General features: G+C 42.9%; 1 long non-coding RNA gene across 1 annotated transcript in view; it reads left to right on the plus strand.

Moving 5' to 3' along the window:
- The first annotated feature begins 3,900 nt into the window (after positions 1 to 3,900).
- Positions 3,901 to 12,592, plus strand: part of LOC306975361 — an 84,342-nt gene continuing 75,650 nt past the window's right edge. The window contains exon 1 of the long non-coding RNA XR_013793694.1: positions 3,901 to 4,082. This is a non-coding gene — a long non-coding RNA (uncharacterized lncRNA). The remainder of the gene's footprint in view (positions 4,083 to 12,592) is intronic.

A 12,592-nucleotide genomic window follows, 5' to 3' on the forward strand; every position in this document is an offset into this window, starting at 1 on the left:
AAAGTCAGCTCTATGTGGAATATTGTATTTACACTAAAGAATTCTACAGTTTGTTGCTTCTTCTCTCCTCAGCTGAGAGGTACGCCTCGTAGGTGCACTGGCCGCATGTCAAATGGTATCGGTTTCTGGTATCGGGACCTCATGAATGAGTACGAGTATGAGTACAAGCATGTGGTATCGGCCCGATACCCGATACTGGTATCGGTATCGGTGCATCCCTACTGCATCCCACACTACAAAGGATCATTACACAAAATTAAACAATGTGGATTTTCTAAGCGGATAAAAGGGGGAACTATATTGTAAGGCGTAATAATACCAGCAGTAGTTTGGCATCCGCGCAGTAAAGTGAAGATATTACTGCACGGATTTCAACAGCCCATAAATACATAAATAACAAATAACAGAGAATTCTAACTTGATGCTTTATGTTAGCATCGGGCTAATGCTAGCGGTTAGCTAGCGCTAGTTACAACTGCCGTCTTTCCACTTCTACTGAACAATCTGCTGTGAATAAACATCCATATGGACCCGATTCAGACTTGACTTTATTTATTTGTGATAAATAAGTTCATATTCCACCAGAAAATGTCTAAAAAGAGAGAAAAATTGTGTTTCTCTAAAGATTCTATTTTCTCCCTTGGCGAAGCCACGCCCTCTTCTATGACGAGTTGCCGTCTGTATCTATTCTGTATTTGCTCATGTAAACAGGGATACGAGTGTCCTGTTTTCTCGGACACATGTAAACATCATATCCAGAATATTGTCCTAACCAGGATATGCCCAATAACCAGGTTACTCGAGCGCATGTAAACACACTCCATATATGGGTGATTCCAGAGATGCCGTCTGTATCTGATGATGATTTAGTTGCACAGTTTATATATAATCCTCAATTAGGTCTAATGCTCTTTGACTTCTGCATTAACCGTGCACATTTTCTCCTGTTCAGCTTTACCCAAATCTGATTTTTTTTGGTCAAATTTGGGTAAAGTTGAACTGGAGAAAATGTGCTCGGTTAACAGATTAAGCCTATTTTGATTTAGTACATTATTCGTACATCCACAAACTCAGCAAAGCTTGCAGGACCCGAAAACAACAGAAAGGAAAGACAAAGAATCTGCTCATTGCTCATATGGTGTTCAGAAGTTTTTATTTCATTTCACTCTGAAAATAAATCAATGAAAATATCTGATGAAGGTCTTATTTGTCGTCCAGAAATACCTTTTTTTTTTGGTGCAAGAAATAATAAAGCAAAAGAATCCTCGGACGCCACACGCTGTGCGAATCTCTCGTCTTATCCTTGATCTCGATCTGGTGGAAGGTCAAACAATTTCTTGGTGTGAAAAGTTTGAGAACCACTTATCTGCAGAATCAAAGGCACTTCACTGCTCCAAGGGCTTGTTCAAAGAGCTCTGTCCTCATCACAACTGATACTGGATTTCATTTAGCTCGAAGCTGGATTGTACTTAAAGTGGACATATAATACAAAACCGACTTTGTGGAGCTTTAAACCATGTTATAATGTTCAATCATCACCTGGAGTTTTGAGTAATCCTCGGGTAAACCTGTTTAATTCAGCTGGTACTTCCTGTGTCAGTGCTTTGTTCTGTACTTCCTGTTTACATTTGTCTCCAAGGTGTGAAGTGAAGTGCTCATTTTAAGAACAACTCGCAATTTAGCCCCTGACTGAGATAATCAGGCCCAAAGTGTGTCTATCAGGCCGCGCTGAAGCAGTAAACCACGGCGTAAACCGAAACTGAAAGGTAGTTTTAACCCTCACCTGAACCGAGCACATTTTCTCCAGTTTGGTTTTACCCAAATCTAAAAGCTTCTTGTGTCAAAATAGCGACAAAAACTAGACGTACATGAGGATGAAAATGAAAAAGTGATGACAATGTGGCAACAACGCTAGGAAAGTGATCCGTTTGGATGAGTTTTGTAGATTTGGGTAAAGCTGAACTGGAGAAAATGCACTTGGTTTAGGCGGGGTTAAGAGGTTAAAGGAATAGGGCATTTTATATACTGAGATATGTTCTTACCTTATGTGGCAACTGAGGGGTTAACAGACTATAATATAATGATAGTCTTAGAATGGTATTGATTCTCCAACAACGCCACCCCAGACTTCCTGGGGAAAAGAGAGTACTACAGCTTAGAGGCTCGCAAGTAAGTATACTGAAGCAAAGGCACTGGTTCCATTTAGTTTACAAAGTTTATTTTGCATCAATAGGAAACATTTCATTTAATTTCAGTTGTGTTCAATGTGTTTACAATGGTTAATAAAATACCATGGGTTTAAAATGAGCTCACATTACTCAAATAAAAAGAGGTTCAGGCATTTAAAACCTCCTGCCTACCTGGCAAACAGAACACAGGGCATAGGCAGTGGATGCACTTTAGCGGTCTGGAGTGCGGTGCCAATCTCCAGGCACACCAGAGATCTCAGCAGGACGTGTCCGCTTTAAGACACCAGTGCGTAATGCGCGAACAAGCGCACAACGGAGTAGAACAAATCAAAAACAAAACACAGAAAAGAAACAGCAAAGAAACAGCGGAGGCAACGTGCCAGTGCCACTGCAGACCACTGAGGACACCTACAAAAAATGAATTTGGATTACTAAACTAAACCTAAGTGGAAACAGGAGCTACAAAAACAACTAAAGGAAAAACATACCGCTGAGGATGCGTGGATGCGCACGGACCACGGCTGGTTGACGTGGAGAGCAGCGTGCTAAGCCGTCGGCTGGGCCTCCAGCGTGGCTATGACCAAAGCGCTGGTTAGTAGTGACTTAAGACTGTTTGAAGTCCGCATGGACGAGTGAATGGGCAGAGGTGATAGTTACCTGCACGAAGGCGTCACGCTGCGCGCACAGAAATGGTGCCAAGCGATAGAGCGCAGTGATGCGGAGCTCACGGCCAACAGCGGCACTACAAAGCGACACAAAGCAGCTGCTTAAAGAACGGATTTTGCTTCAAAAGCGTTATGTTAGGAATTTGGACATGGATTGGAAACTACCTGGAGCTGGAGGACAAGGCGGCCAACACAGAGAACCCGGAAGAGCGTGTGGGGCAAAGACGGAGCGAACGAGAATGGGAGCGCTTATATAGTCCACCAAGCCAGCGCGACGGGGCGACAGGTAAGAGCGCACCCAAACACAGGCCTCCAAAGCCCGTCTTACCACACTTAGCTTAGACTAGTTGTAGTCTAAGTAAGTATAATTACATAAAATTAATCAATGTGGATTTTCTAAGTGGATAAAAAGGGGAACTATATTGTAAGGCGTAGTAATATCAGGAGTAGTGCGACATCCGCGCAGTGATATCTTCACATTACTGTGTGGATATCGAACTTCACGTAACCATATTTAAATGGGGAAGACGTGGAAGAGCTCGGTTGCTTCTATCTTCACCTCGTTTGGAGCTATAGAGGAGGAGATGCTAAATGCTAACGCCGTCTGTGCTGTGTTTACGTGACTGAGGGCACGCGTGAAGACCAGACAGGTCCGTATAAACTCGTCTAAGCTCAGGTAAGAACATATCTCGATATGGAAAAACGGTGGCCTGTTCCTTTAAGAGAGTTCTCCCCACAGCTGCCAGTAGGAGGTGCCCCAGTCAAGGTCTTCTCCAGCTCTAGCACCTGTTTTTCATTGTTACTTTTTAAAGCAGTACAAAGTAACTTATGCCCCTAGAGGCCACAAGCGCCACTGCAGGTGTCGTAGTAAGTTAAGTTTTTTTACTTATTAATTGTCCGTGAGAGTAAATACTACGCTGACAGAAAAGACAAAGGGACAGAGGGATATTGTACGTCCACCTACACAATGGAGATCATTTTTTTTCACTCAAACAAGGCTGTAAATACTGTTAAAGTGGTGCTAGCCTGCAGTTAGCTTAGCCCGTTAGCCTGTTAGCTTCTTCTTCGTGATTCCATTAGTGTGTGTGTTGGTGGCTCCGACTCGCAGCCAGTGAAGTTGCAATTGTGTTTTTCTGCCCAGAGACACCAGGGGGGGATGAAAGACCCCCCAATCATCCCATTAACACTTGTATTACCCCCAGAGGGACTAAAGAAAGGATTTATTAAGGTAAACAAGTTACTTAGTTCTGCTTTAATTCTTACAGAGACATGATTCCAAATTATACAATGTAAAATACCAACGCTGATGCACCAGAATATTGTCTTCAAGTCTATTATTAAGCCCCACGTGCAGGAGATTAATTTGTCCTATATGGGATAATCTGTCCTCATTGGTGTATCCATCTTTATTTAATGAGAATGAGTCTATTGTACATGTTATAGTCTGAAGAAAGTCAGAGCATTTGCGATCTGAAAAGGAGAAAAACAAAATCAATGTGTGAAGATAAAGGAGAAATGCTTGGGCTGACCCGAGGCCAAATGGTGGGCACTGGATTTGAGATGAAAATACGCTGCAAATTAGTCATCCTATTCGTATTAGAGCAGACGTCAAGGGGACTTTCCCTTCAATAACGGAGGCTTAAGTGAGCTCAGCGTCCTGGCTCACGGAGATAAACAGAAACACATACTGAACGAGACCAAATCTGTTTCAGGAATCCAAACTTTTGAAACATTTACTGGAATATTTCAAAGTTATATTAAAAGAAGAAAGAAAAGTTTGATAACACCTGTCTGTCTCCCATTCCCGTCACAAGCCCAATAGACTCTCCTCTTCTTCATCTATTAACCGGATATTATCCCAAATACACTGTTATGATCTGGGGTCACTGCAGTTGAGCAACACTATGAGCCGAAAGAACGAGATCATCTGAATGACCAGGTTATTCCATAAGTGTATTGATTCGTCCCTGATGGGGCATATTCCAACATGATAACGCCAGGAATTATCGGGCTCACATTGTGACAGAGTGATTCAAGAGCACAAGGCATCATTTTCTCACATAGATTGGCCTCCACAGAGTCCGGATCTTAACCCCATTGAGAATCTTTGGGATGTGCTGGAGACGAGGGGTAAGGGGTTGGAGCATTGGGAGGACAGGGAAGGGAGGGAGGTCAGCTTCCTGATTGCCTGGTGTATGAAACTGTCCTTCAGTTGACTGGACCTGACCGTGGATTCTGCAGTCTCCTCCCTGAAGGCATTACCTTGAAGAGACTGTGATGGGTGCGAAGGGTCTCTGATGATCCTGAATGCTTTGCAGGTGAGACGGGTGGAGTACAGGTCTTTAATGGAGGGGAGAGGGGCTCCAAAGATCTTCTCCGCTGCTCTCATGATGCGCTGGAGGCTCCTTCGGTACATGTATCTATGTTTGCCTGTCCTGCCAGACACTCCTCCTCTCTGTTCAAAAGAAGAACCGTCTGGACAGCTCCTCGCAGCCTATCATTTCACGATTTCACCCAAATCGGTCCAATCACGCACCTAGAGGCGGGACTTCATTTTCCCCAAGAGGCGGAAGCCGTCACCACACACTACCAAAACAATAGAGCAAAACCGGAGCAAGAAACAGCGTTCGAAGCGTTCCTCGTAAATAAGGACGTTTTTGGAAAGGCTTCCTGCCGCTTGTTGCTGAGACATATCTAGCGTCAAATCATTGAGATCATGCTCGCTCCCAGACTATATGTCTTTGAAATATCTATGAAAAAGCATGTAGTTTGGCAGGCCAGGCAATATCCATGTACAGTATGTTCATTAACATGCATTGTCCCGATCAACCCCTCCTGGAACCGCCACCTTAACATGGTGGAGGGGTTTGAGCCCGAAGGATCCTGGAGCTCTGTTGTCGGGGGCTTCATGCCCCTGGTAGGGTCTCCCAGGGCAAACAGGTCTGAGGTGACGGGTCAGACAAAGAGCGGTTCAGAAGCTCCTTATGAGAGACCAACAGGCCCGGTTAGAACCATGAGGCCGTCTTTCTGTGGACCCACCACCTGCAGGAGGAGCCATAAAGAGCTCTTGCTATGTGATTTGGGCAGCTCCAACAGCTGACCCCAAAACCCGGAAACGTGGAAGAAAATGGATGGATGGATGGATGGATGGATACTTTTAATGTTCTGGCTTTTCTTTATTTTCAACACTTTTTCCTTTGTGTGATTCTCATTGAAGACATTTATCTTGAACATATTGAATTACGAGGAAAACCAAAACGGGTGAAATAACTCAAAACATGTTCTACATTTGATCTAAATTCTTCAAAATTGCCACCTTTTATTTCATTCTCTCAATGAGCTTCATGAGGTCGTCCCTGAAATGGTTTAACGTCTGTGATTATCGTTCTTAGTTTAATGCCTTCTGTGAGAATCTACAATGTTAATAGTCTCGAAAAAGAAGAAAAAACAATACATAAAAAAGCTGCACTGGGCTTGACTTACGTGGTTGCAAAGCTGTATCTATCCGGCCTTTATCACTTTGCCTTTTCACACATTCTCAAACAGAAAGTGGGTGATGCGTCTTGCCTAAGGAAACAGCGACCGCCACTGCCAACTTGTGTCACTGCTGACTCATTGAAGAACATGTGAAACTCTGTGTGATCGGGTAAACTCAATTAGATTTGTATAGGTGAGTAATTCTCCTGTAATCGTGTTATCGCCTAATGACATTTTAATACCAGGCCGGGCGACACATTTTGGCTGAAAGTCAGGATTACTTGGAATCGAGAGAGTATTCAGGAACTGCAATTAATTTCTTTTCTTCCTGTTGCTCAAGAGGTTTATCAAACGCTGCCAACTTCTCCTGAGGCAAGATGGCGATAATCCAGATTTGTAACAACACGCACCCAGTTTTGAAGGTACGGACATTTCATTGTTTGTTCATGTGGAGCCGTGTCCCGAGATAACAAAGGTTAAAGCGAGGCCTCACATGTTCACAGTATGTTAAACAAATCTTTCATGTTGACTCGGGGGCAACGACAGGCTTAGTACATATTGGCCAAAACCAAAAGTCCTGGGTTACACTTGGTCCTTGCAAAATACTGTATGTCCAACTACGCAACAGCATCCTTAAATTAATCACATCATTTAATTGTGCTTAACTTAAAGGGATGTTTCATGATTTTTGACATAGGGCCTCATTTCCTAGTTATCCAGATTGTCGTTGATTTCTGTTTTTTTTTTGTTTTTTTTAATTCATGCAGTCCTTATATTTGAAGAGTTTAGTGGTGCTAGGCTAATGCTAGGCTAGTGCATATCTATGGTAGCTAGTAGCCTGCATTAAAAACACAGTGCACGGTGCACCTGAGGCAAATCACATTTAACACCAAACTACAGATACAAATAATATATAACCTGAAATATAACCATTTTACATTAAAAGTAACTTATGTCTGAGCAGCATCAGCTTCCTGGTTGTAGCTACGCAGCGGCGGAGTGATCTGCTCGGTTACCGGATCTATAGTAGTTTGTTTACCTATGACCGGCATTACTATTACACAAAGGAGCTTTCTACAAATCAGACATGGCAAATTTTGGAGGACGACCCCATGATTTTGCAGAGGTTTTCAATGCAAGCTACTAGTTACCATAGACATGCACTAGCCTAGCACCAACTCGACTCTTCAAATATAAGGACTGCATGAATAATAATACAAAAAAATCTCCAGAAATCAACAACACTCTGGGTAACTATAGAAAATGAGGCCCTATGTCAAAAATACTAAAATATCCCTTTAAGGGCTGTTTAGACTGGCTTAAAGTGCGCATATTCAGTCCATTCTGTTCCACCTGATGATGTCATAGGGTGTGGTTTTAAAGTCCATGTAGTGATTTTTTGTATCATTTTGGAGTAAAAAATAAAAAGTGCAGAACAGAAATACTCACATGAAACCACTGATGACATGATCGAGGCGCCAGATACTTGTGGTTGGATTCACACTGACCCAAGAGTGCCGCTCTCGGGTCAAGAGCCACTTGCGGTCAACCTCACTCGAGCCTGAGTGAAAACGCCCTAATACTAGCGCCTGAGCGGGACCCATCGATGTATTCGGGAGATGAGACAATTTTGTCCTTGTGAGTGCTTAAAGCAACCGGCCACCATTTTCCCATTCTGAGACATGGTCATACCTGAGCTTAGACGAGTTGATGTGTACCTGTCTGGTCTTTGTGGTGCCCGTGGAAGGGCGTGGTCGCTTCCAACTTCACCCCCGTTTGGAGCTATAGGAATATACTGGGAGAGGCCAAATGAGTGACTGAGGGCACGCACAACGACCAGACAGGTACGCACCAACTCGTCTAAGCTCAAGCAAGAACATATCTCAGTATGGAAAAAACGGTGGCCTAATCCTTTAAAATGTATGAGGCTGCACACAATGTTAATGTAAAGAGAGGAAGCAGCAAGCGCTCACTGTTTGTAGCTCAACACGCCTCAGCCTACCTTTTTTTCTCTCTACGCAATGCAAAGGTGAAAGCACTGGCACACTATTGTTTGTACAGAAGATTCCAACATCGTCTTAAGCAACGCTGTTGACGAGCCCGGCTGAAGATCGGACCCTTAGTGTTGTGAGGCATAAACCCTGTTAAAGATTTACCTGCCCCACATCTCAATAACACTAAGTTATAGTAGGGTAAGGGGAGCACAGGTTCTCAAGCCGGAATATTTTGACAACTCACCTCAACACTTCCTGGTTTAATATTCAATTTAGTCAGGGGTGACATATTGACCAAAGTTGTTTATGTTCTCCTCTTAGAAAGTTTCACCTCATTGTTGTCAAAGGTGTTAAAATGTGCAACCTGTGACCTTAACATCCATCCAGTCTATAGCGGCTTCACTCTGTATTGAACACCTGGAGTAAGTTATGGGCCTGAGCTAGTGATGTATAGTGTAACCGAGGACATTCAGTTCTGGGACTTTGAAGCGTTAGCCAATATGTTCTGTACCTGCCACGGCCCCTGAGTCAATTTTAAAGGTTATAACATACAGCAAACATTTGAGGCCTCGCTTGACTTTAACCTTCGCACTGCTGTTAACGTAACACACGGCTTATATTCACTATACTCAAGGGCAATGACTGGACTTTATGGTGTTGCCGCAATGTGCAGTTTCAGGACACTCTATAAATTTAGCAGAACAGGCAAATAACGTTTTTGTTGACGTCTATATTTCACGAATACGTACACACACAAAAAGGCAAGACAGTTACCATTGCGAACACTGATAACTCAAGTCCTTTTTGGCAGCTGCATATTTCTTTTTTTAATAATTCTGACAATGATTAGAGGTTGTTCTGGGTGCAGGAGTCCTACAAGGTTGTATGTTGAAGCCCCTTCACTAATCTGCAGTGATAGGATTTATAGAGAAGAGACAGAGATCCTCCTCCAACATGAAAGGGGAAGCCACTAAATGAATAACTTAGCTGTGGTCCAAACTCCTCACTCTACGGACATTTTATTGAATGTAAACGTGGAGCCGTGTCCCGCGATAACAAAGGTTAAAACGAGGCCTCACATGTTCTCAGTATGTTAAGCAAATCTTTCATATTGACTCAGGGACAACGACAGGCTTAGTACATATTGGCCAAAACCAAAAGTCCTGGGTTACATTGGGCCCTCACAAGTGTACATTCTGAAAAATCCATCCAACTACGCAACAACATTCTGAGATTAATTACAGTGTTTAATTGTGCTTAACTTATGGACTCAGGGGCAGAATTTGAAGTTTTGAACCTCTGGCGCACAATATGATTTTGATTAATATTTCTACCCTAGGGATGTCACGGTTACCGATGTAGCGGTAAACCCCGGTAAAAATGTTGACAATAATAACTACCGTCTTGTTTTTGAAAAAAATACATTATCTCGGTGGATTACCGCGCCCGCGGTTTAGGTAAAGTGAGCCTTATGAGCCACCGTCTCATCTGCTGAAGTTGCCTCGCAGGCGCATTCTGTAGCTACAACCAAAACAAAACTTTCTCAAAGCTGGAATCATGTCTGAGACGACAGCGCGCAGGATCTACCAACCTCAGAGAGGACAAGCCTGAATTCTGGACATGTTTTGGGTATTTTAAGAAAGCTGAAGGACAGTTGATAGAGACAGTTTTCCTGTTTGTGGAACGTGCAGGAAAAAGTGTCTCTAAAGCAGCAATACTTCGAACCTCTGACTCACCTGCGTGACCGTCTCCCACAGCTCTATAGCAGTAAGTTAACGTTGGCGTTTTAGCTGAAATGCTGATGTGGGACTTTGGGTTGAGGGAGAATGAAACAAGTCGCCCCATAGTGCGGCTGCAGCGCCACCGCCAGCATAAGCCCTGTCCGGATACCTCCGCACAATGGCACAATGCGTTACGGGGCTCCCAGTAGCAGATTCATTTTCGCTGCAGTATTATGAATTTAACAATGATCACTGTCTGATGGCATTTTCTCAAATCTGCAAAGCGAAAGCTCACTGGAAGGAAACAAACTGAGAACAATTTTCCTGATATAGACGGTTTATCATTTCTGGCGCTATGAATAGTACATGTAACACCCTCGAAACGATCAACAACACATCATTATAGTTCCTTTACTTTGATGTGAAAAGTTGCACTTTTGATAAGGCTTTGTCTGTATTTTTTTTAATGTAGTAAGCGCTGTTAAACTTTTTTGAAACTACTTCAGTTTGTGTAGGACTATCAATGCTTTCTGAACATATACACAATAGAATAATTTTGACCATTTTGCATTTAAAATACCTTATATTTGAGCAGCATCAGCTTCGTGGTTGTATAAGCTACGCAGCGGCGGAGTGATCTGCTAGAAAATAGTCCCTCAAAATGCGATCATTCATGTGATGCAAGGTCAGTTATATTCCAAGAATTATTCTATGGACACAGACATTTATGTGGTTAGTCTGGTGTTATAAGTGATTTGCCTCAGGTGCACTGTGGAGCGGGTCAGACTGTTTTTAATGCAGGCTAGCTGATACCATAGAAATGCGCTAGCCTTGCATTAGCCTAGCACCGCGAAACTCTTCAAACATAAGAACTGCATGAATTTAAAAAAAAATATCTCCAGGTACCAGCAACACTCTGGACAACTAGGAAATGAGGCCCTATGTCAAAAATCCTGATATGTCCCTTTAATAGAGATAAGAACTGGATTCTGTGGCAGCCGATCCATGTGTGAAAGAACCAAACGAACCCAAGATGCTTTCCCTGACAGGAGAGAGCTGTAATTAACCATTCCCCCGCCATGCCATCTGAAGAACATGCTATTATTTTATTTTTGTTTCTTTCTGAAGTTTGACTGCACTTTCCCACGTCGCTCGTGCTCCCCGACAGGACAGCGAGTCGTGTTGTTGTTTTTTTCTCTTCCATCTTTTATAAAAGCAGAAAGAGGAGCGAGATGAAAGCCCTGTTTATTCTGCTGTTTCCACGGAGACCGCAGCGCTTCGCCGTTACGCAATCACCTTCAAAATTCATTTTCTCCGACGTGAAAGAAGAGAAAGGCGTTTGCCGCGGCTCCAGGATGAACCACAGCCGCCTCCAGCGCACAATGAGGCGTCTCAATTAGCAATTATTCAGGTGACAGAGCAAAACAACAATGTCCTTTATCTGTGGCCAGGGATGTTATGATGAAACCCCCTGACCCTGCGGTTTAAAGACTTGTTCTAAAATGGAGGGATTCTTGTATTAGTTTAAAGTAAAGTCATTTCAAGTGCTTTATGGTTTAAAACATGGATACACTTAAAAATCTATAATAAATGAATTAAAAATGAAATAATATGAAAAAAAAGGAATTGAACTGTCCAGACTCTCCTTAAAGTCAGAGGTAAGTAGAAATAGGTAAAGGCTTGTGGCAGGAGATTGTGGGGAAATTAACCTCTTAACCCCCTAAACCGAGCACATTTTCTCCAGTTTGGCCTTACCCGAATCTTAAAGATATCAATCTCCAAATAGCGACAAAAACAAGGATGAAAACGCAACAAAAAAGTAATAAAAAGGAGCAATAAAAACGTACCAGAAAAGCAACAATCCCGCAATAAGCAAAACAACAAAAACATGACTAAAGAGTGATGAATAAGCAACAAAAAAGCCACAGAGCCATAAAAAAACGTGATGAAAATGTGCCGTAAGAAAAAACAAACAATAAATGAGGTCTTTCCTGGACGAGCTTTTAAACAGATGCTGTGGCCAAACTGAAATCTGCAGCTCACACATCAGCAAAAACAAACTCTACACTTCTAGCGTCACAGTACAGCCTCCCCATGTCACCCCTGGACAAGCAACAAAAACATCTGCAACACACAAACATCTGCAAAGGAGACGCAAAAAATTGGAATGCTTGAAGAATGTCAGAAGCAGAAAATGAGAGCATGTTTGTGGGCGGAGCCTCAAAATGCCTCAACGTCACAGAGTGAAGCGCTAACAACTTATTATGTACATAAAGAAACGAGTAGACAGTGAGTCATGGTAGTACCGGGAGGGCTAGAGTGGAGGTCAACTATTAAAGGGTAAACTTAGCTGTCTGGCAGAAAATGTAGGAAAATATTCTTTTTAAATTCTTTAAATCCATCTGTGAATCCGGTATCAATGCACACTGGGAAAGACAGGAGAGCTGCGATAGTCCTGACCAGGCTCAGGTTGGGGCGTTGTGGCCTTGGGTGGGACCTTGCTAAAATTGGGAAGCAGACGGGTTATGTCAACACTGCAACCACAA

Source organism: Gobius niger (assembly GCF_951799975.1).
Source record: "Gobius niger genome assembly, chromosome: 15".
Taxonomy (NCBI): Eukaryota; Metazoa; Chordata; class Actinopteri; order Gobiiformes; family Gobiidae; genus Gobius; species Gobius niger.